Genomic DNA, 7,727 nt, shown 5'->3' on the forward strand with positions numbered 1-7,727 from the left:
AGCTGATAAGTCCAACAGGTTCGCCTTCAGCCACACTGCACGAACCGATTCCAGAGGATAATCCAGTAAAACCCCCAACATAGCGGGAATTTAGAATAAGCAAACACGGATAACAATGTAGGAGCAATAGTGATAGTTTGTGGAGTCATTTTAAGAGATAAAAAGACGTAACAAAAAGAAAAGGCAGCCGCTCTATTTGCTGCACTATGATTTGGAGGTGAATATGTTTTTTTATAGTTAACATTTTTAACTGAATAAACATAATAATGACCTTTTAGATTTAATAATAAACATTTCCACATATCATCTCCGATATTCACCGGACTCTTAAGTTGCGCGATATGTCAGCTGTTTGGGATTCCCGTCTGTTCTGATGTCACCGCGCTTTCTGATTGGCTGCCTGTCACAATCAGCAGGTTGCATTCTTGTTCCAAGTCAGGGAAAACCCCACAGCCTGCGAGAAAAGGGCCAAGACAACCCAAATAGGGCATATTCAGTATTAAGTGGGAACACCAACATGCCGGGCGCAACAAAATTTTCCAAGTCTTGACGGTCCGCGGTAATAAAAAGGTTGGGACCACTGATTTAGCACGTGCTAGTAGCAACACGAAGGATCAGCACTTTTACTGTTACAGTTACTGTTCAGAAACTACTGTAATCAGTTCTGTTAAATCTAATCTTGGCAACTTTTTCTTTTTCAACCCTAATAAATTTGATATTCAATTGATCTGTTATGACTCAATTTTTGTGTGTCCGCCCCCCTCTGCTGCTGCTGCATCGTTGTGGAAAACCTGGAGCGGCAGAGATATATGCGGCTTATATGTGTATGTTTACTGGTTTAAAAACAAAAAACTTTGGGGTTGTGGTTTATAGTCTAGTGCAGCTCATAGTTCGGAAAATACGGACTATAATCCTTCCTGGATTGTTTCTGTGAAGAACCCAGAGAGGGTTATTTGATTGCACTTTCTGGAAAACAATATATTTTTACATTTAGGCACTCCTGCAATCGTCACACTTTTTCTGTTACAAACTGACTCTGGCCCCCAGCAGAGAAGGGAAAAGTYATGTGGCCCTCACAGAAAAAAGTTTGGGGACCACTGGTCTAAAGCATCACAGATCCTTCACCTTATTTAGTACTTTGCATTATATCAATGTCGCATATCAATGTCTGATTCCAATTCAACCTGAAATGTTGCAACAAATCTCAGTCTTAGTATTATTTGTACAAAGCACATAGCTCAAGATAAAAAAAAAAAATTGTAATTTCCATTATTTAAATACACACTTAATACTCTAATTCTTCCATTACATTTATTTTACATAGTTAGTGGTAGCAGTAAGATCTGGCAGTGAACAAGTCACGGGATTTTATTACCACTGAATGTAAAATGTTGGATTTTTCTAAAACTGTCCAGGTGAGAGATTATGCTGCTGTAGCAAAAGGTTAATTCATTTAATTTAATGAGTTTTACGCAATGTTGTCAGGGTGTCAAAAATGTGGAAAAGGAGTTCTAGGTTCCCCAGGTGATCCCAAAAATGACTGTGAACAAGACTATATTGAACAAGTCAGAGACTGCAACATTACACTTTAAGACTGTATTGTTATACAGCAGCAAATGGGTTACTATCAGATACTACATGACAGTACTGTCAGATTATTCTTCAAATGATTTATTCTCAGACAAACTTCTGAAAGCTGCATTCAATTATCCCTTAAAAAGCAATTATATTTTACATAAGCTACATGGACTGACAAATAGTGACAAATAGAGAGAGGAATTTTTTTTTTGGTTTTCAAAGAACAGTGCAACTAACAAAATTTGGAGGCCTTTATTACTCAGAAAGACATCCGTTTTGAAGTCTTTGTTGTTAATTTTTCCAGGAACATCTGGCTTGTCACCATTCGCACAATGCGACTTTATCATAAAGAAGACAAGCTACTGTGCCGCTGTCAGCGTCGGTGTAGCACAAATTTGACGAAGAACATTCTGCTTAGCAGAAAGTTAAGTTTTAATTAATGTTCACTCTCCCTATCGCTCTTTAGAAACTGTCCAGGGACATATTCTAAGCCTACCCTGTGTCTGTGGCTCACTGGAAACTTGGATAGACTCCGGACAGATGCTTCATTAAGCAGGCAAGGTCGGGCAGATCATACTTTGGCAATCGTGCGGGATATAATGTCAGTCATCCTGAAACAGTCATTTTCACAGCTGAGTTACACAGTCAGTGGTGGATTTTAAAAAATGTCCATTCATCTACAACGCCTTCTAAAGAGCTTAAGTAGTATGAATGACTCGCATTTTCAGACGTTACAATCCAACAACTGTATTATGTATGGGTTTTATATGATGAACAGAAAGCAGCAGATAACCTAACCGGAAGAGAAAGGATTTTTTTTACTTTTCAAAAATGATAAACTGAAAAGTGTGGCAACTGCACATAAGCCTTGACAAACGGTTACCAAATATGGTGTTGGCAAAATCATGTGTATTAGCAGGGATATGAAAACTATTAAAGCCTACTTAAGACTTGGAACTGGAACAAAGATTCACCTTTTACCAGAGTAATGACCCAAAACAGCTGGAGTTCAAATGTTCATGTCTTAGAACGGCCTAGTCAAATTATAGGCCTAAATCTAATTGTTCAATACTGAGCTTGAGCTGCTTTGCTAAAAAGAATGGGGGTGCGGGGGGGAACCTCATGAAAAAGTTCAGAGACTACAAACAATGTTCCAAAGAATAAAAGTGCAGCTCTGGAATTATGAAGAATTTAGTGACATTGCTCAACATAATGACAATCCACATGACTGAACACAGGACCCTTTTAGAGTGACCTAAGAGTATTTAATGATTAAGTGTTTCTTGTACATACCGTTCCCAATAGCTGTGTTGAATATGTATAAGTTAAAAGACAAAGTCTTCCCTGACAATTCTATTATTTTAATCAGGACCTTTTAAGTTAATTAGCACAGATTAAAAACACAGACGTCAGAAGCACAGAGCGGAACCCCCGTTGCTTTTAATAAGAGCCAAGTTGTACAGAAGTCATCCATAATGAAGGCAAAAGGAACGCGCGTTTGCTCCCTTTGTGATGTGCATGAAAATAGATTGCGTACTTCTAACAAAAGAAAGACTTATAATTAATAACAAAAAATGCACACCTTTTATTCTTCTCTACCTCGTTTACAGCAGTTGGAACATTTACCAGACATATTAGTAATGAGGTTTATTAAATAGCCCATCAGGACGTAAGGGGAGAAAAAAAAAAAAAAGACAAAAATGTTAGTGACATGGCAAGTGCCAGGTGAAAGCCTCAAGGACCAATTACTGAGCCGGCTCTCTCTCTCTCTCTCCCTCTCTCTCTCTCTCACACACACACACAAATATATAAATATGAAGGTAGATGCATCCCCTACTGGCTCATGGGTTCTTCGGTTTCTTTGTGCTGCTGTGTGACCAAACTGCCAGCAGCAGAGTTTCTCCCGGAGTTGGTGCTGTGCTCAGATCTGGTCTGAACATTCATTCCCTTACTGAGCCAAATGGCCACCCAAAATATCTTCAAACCACCTACCAACTCTCAGCTGCCTGATAAGGGTTTCACTGCGGAGAGAATATTTATGCTCTCTAATTTGGCTGAATTCACATTGTGTGGACACCAGGCAATTTCCCTTCTGCTTTACAGTTCCCATTATTGGATTCTTTCTGAGGCTTATGTGACCCAGTCTTCTCTTTTCACTCAAGGAAAGAAGGGAATAAAGAGTGGCACAACAAAGGACACAAACGAAGATGGCTCAAAGACTAAAGGCTGGAACGGGGGCCTGAGATGGAGGAATGAAAAATACAGAGTGAAGCGAGGTTGGAAGGAGGAATTAGGAAAGAACAGAGGAGAACAAATGGATTCCTCACTGTCCATTACACCAGCTGTGATGTGCTGTTGTGCCACAAGCCAAGTGCCCTATTTATTCCAGGCATAATTACAGGGCAGTGGAAACCTGCTGATGCCCAGCACGAGGTTAAATCGACAGCCGACACTGATTTAAAGGAGCAACATTAGTTCAAGGGATGAAGTTTTAGAGCTTTATTTGGATTTCAAATGATTTGTCAAATCAAAAGCTCAGCTAGCCCCTCGTCCTTTACCTGCACCGCTGCTGTTCTCTCCCTGCTAACTGGTTAAACTTGTCCAAATCGTTGTGGACCCAGAGGTATTTTATGTCACTATGTCCCTATTAACTCAAAACGGCAGCCATTGCTTCAGCTTTGCAAAATCCCCAGAATTTCTAAAGTGTAAAACTCTTAATGTGAACATACACAAAGCACGCTACTTACGGCAGGGCTTTTTTTTTTCTCAATTATATCACATATTTGAGTCAATGGATTATATAAATGTAAGTTTAAAGTACGCTTGGTAAATACATGATGTTGATGTTTATATTGCAAATATCACAGGTTTGTTTTTCACATACAAGAAAGACAAATCTAGCTGCTTGGTTTTAATAGTGTTTGATAAATTACCCCCAGCTTGTAGTTTCCATAATTTCGACCGGCTCACTTCCAATTCTGAAATATTTAAGAAATATGGAGGGTTTCCAGAATTTTATTTTGCACACTAAATATTTAAAAACAAAAAGCAAAGTAACTATTGTGCTGAAAGCAAGATAAACATTTAAGATTTCAGATATCTGGCAAAAACAGTCTTGCTAAGCATTTAGTGCCTTGAAAAAAAAGGCCACAGGCTGCGGTCCGCAGATGCAATACTCCATAAAAAAAATAAAATAATTTTCTTCTTTTTCAAACATCTGTGGACAAATTCAAACTAGTTTAAGATCTGTGCTGAGCCAGCAGGTGCTGATGATGAAATTAGCTGCATTAAAATTTAGAAGAACATCCTGAGCACCGCTGTCATGCTCTGCCTTGAGGTTGTTCCAAAACATTTGTCGATGGTTCGCTTTTACATCTTGGTTATTAACTTCATCTTTCAATCTGAAGTCTGATATTAATGGATTCAGAAAAAAGCAAGGCAGATGCGGGAAGAAAACATTAAAACAACTCCCCTGTTGTCATTTTTAGCTCCAAGTGTGAGTGGGAACGTGCAGAGAGGCCCTGTGTGCGGTTCATTCCCACAGCAGGAACATCTTACAGGCATCATGGTAGTTTAGTTTTCTGTGGTAATCCCCTCTTAGGGCGTTTTTACACCTGAGAGACTTTGTTAGATTGGGGACCAAAAGTGAAACATTTGTTGCATTTTCAAGAAAAGTAAGCAAAAATAGACTGGCTTTGGATTTTAACAGTTGTAGGATCTCTTGTATTTGGCCAAACACCACAAGTCATTTCGCCTGCTTATGCAAGACTTGTGCCTTTGTTTAGGTTTTGTTTACCCAGAATGTCCTGTACTGTAGTCCACTTCCTGATCACATATGCATCCAGAGCAGTTACTTATGTAGGTTTTGTCCTTTTCAGTGTTATTTGTAAGTTTTCATCATTTGCCTGGTTGTAAAGCGAGCATTCCTCGAGTTTACGTCTAGATTCCGTTTTATCTCCTTATATTTTATGTCAGGTCACATCCCATTTAAACCCTTCTTGATCTCGAGCTATATAGGTGGATCAAAAAAGACATTTTTAGGTCAGAAGCAGGGCCCTCAGAACAGCTGGGGGCAATTATGGAAGAAACAGCAAACAAAAGTCTGAAGGAATTTCCTTGTATTGAAGTCAAAGACGAGATGTCTTAAGAAATGTTTGAAAAATGTTCCAAACCGTGTCTGAATACCAATAGACGGGACATGGCAGTCTTTCTCTTCAAGTTTTTCGATTATGAATTCACCCCTGAGGTGACGACTGAGCAATCTGTCAGCATGTTTCAGAAGAAAGACGTTTGTGCTGGTGACGTTCATTTTGTTGTAATAAGTTGACCCTTCTCTTTTCATTTGAATACTACATGATGGGTGTTTCTTCAGGGTTTGAGAGGGAGACAGATTTTTTTTTTCATGTTTGACACCAATATGAATGATTATTCATCCCCATTCTTACTGTCAGTGTGCACAAGTAGGGTATATTATGTGATTACATCAAAAGTAAAGCGTGATTATGAAATGTAAGGGAAACATGGGTTATGAAGATGTTCATGAAAATTTGAGTGTAGGGTGCATTTGATTCCACCTAAGTTAAATCTAGAGCAGCTAATTAGATTCTGAAGTCAAGCAATTATTAAAAAAAAAAAAAAGTCCAACTTTGTGTAATTTAATCTCATATGGGAAGGCAGCACAGGTTTGGTCTTTTCTAATGTTTTGCAACAAAGAACACATCAGATGGGGCCGGGACAGTTGTGAAGAAGTTCAAACCAGGTTTGGGTTTTAAAAAAATATATACCCCAAGCATTAACCTGGGAAGCAGCCAATAAGACAAGGGAAACTCTGGAGAAGGTGCAGAAATCCACCGCTCATGAGGGAGAACTTCTCCAAAGGAAAACGTTTGACCAATGCAGTCCACAAATCTGACACATCTGGATGATCAGTTAAGAACAAAGGAATTTTTGAAAGAAACCAAGAATCCAGGAGATGCGTCAAATAAGTAGAACAAGGTGTTCTGGAGACTAAAACTGAACTTTGGTCTAAATTACTTAATTGCCTCACAGTAACGTCCACTGCAGCACACACAATTCTTCTTCCTGAACAAGATGCAATAACTTCCAAACCAGAACTGAATGTCATCATTTTGTTCTAGCAGAGTATGTACTGGCCTTAAATTACAGTCATGAATCGTCTCACTAGACGCTGTATGGGGAACAAGTACTTTACATTGTGGCTGTTTTGGCTGCAGTGGTCTGGAATAAAGCCATAGATTTGCAACATCTGAATAAAAATCAATGTATGCCTCCCCCCCACCCCAACAAATAATTTATGGATTTATTTTTGCCAAAGCACCACCTGACTTGTCAAACATAAACCCGTCAACCCTTGAAGCAACTCGTTTATCTTTACTGGTCAATAGTAGTTATTAGGGTAATTGGTGTCATCACGGTGCAGATGTAGCAGCTTGTCCCTGCTGTTCTCCAGAGACTTTCAGAAGGACATCAGTTAATGCACATTTAATTCTCCTTTTAAGCTATCCTCTAATAGGAATATTATTTTTCTTTAAATGAACAGTACCTGGCAGGGGAAGCTGCTCTGGGGCACTTTGTGTATGCCACAGAGACTGCTGATTGTTGATGTTCTGTCCTGGCCAGGAGCACTTAGCTAAGGTTGCTCATTATTTGTCGTGACATCTGACGCCTTTGTTCATCTCTGTCGGGCTAAGATGCAAAGTCATCGCGAGCTAATGGTGCAAATGCTGCAATAGTAAGAAAGCTTATTACGGTGAAAAATGTGGGTAGGAAATCTGTGCAGAGTTAGCTAAGCTGCATTTAAGCTCCTTACGTAAACCAGAACCTGGCACAAATGTGGCTACTGTGTTGCCTTCACGACACAATGGGCTTTTTGCACAGTAATACTTAACCTGTGTAAGGACAAGTTGAGGAGGAAACTGAAGTAGTAACCCCAAAGTGGATAATTCTCCTTAGCCTCAAGAGCGCCACGTTTTTCATCAAGGATGTATACTACAAAGTGTCTCAAGTGTTAAGTGTAATCCTAATGAAAACTTGAGAGTTAGCTTTGCTACTACCTAGCTGTGTCATGCAAGTCACGTTTTAACATAAATTCATTCCAAAACTGAATTATATGCCAAAAACATTATATA

Source organism: Poecilia reticulata, linkage group LG23 (assembly GCF_000633615.1).
Source record: "Poecilia reticulata strain Guanapo linkage group LG23, Guppy_female_1.0+MT, whole genome shotgun sequence".
Classification (NCBI taxonomy): domain Eukaryota; kingdom Metazoa; phylum Chordata; class Actinopteri; order Cyprinodontiformes; family Poeciliidae; genus Poecilia; species Poecilia reticulata.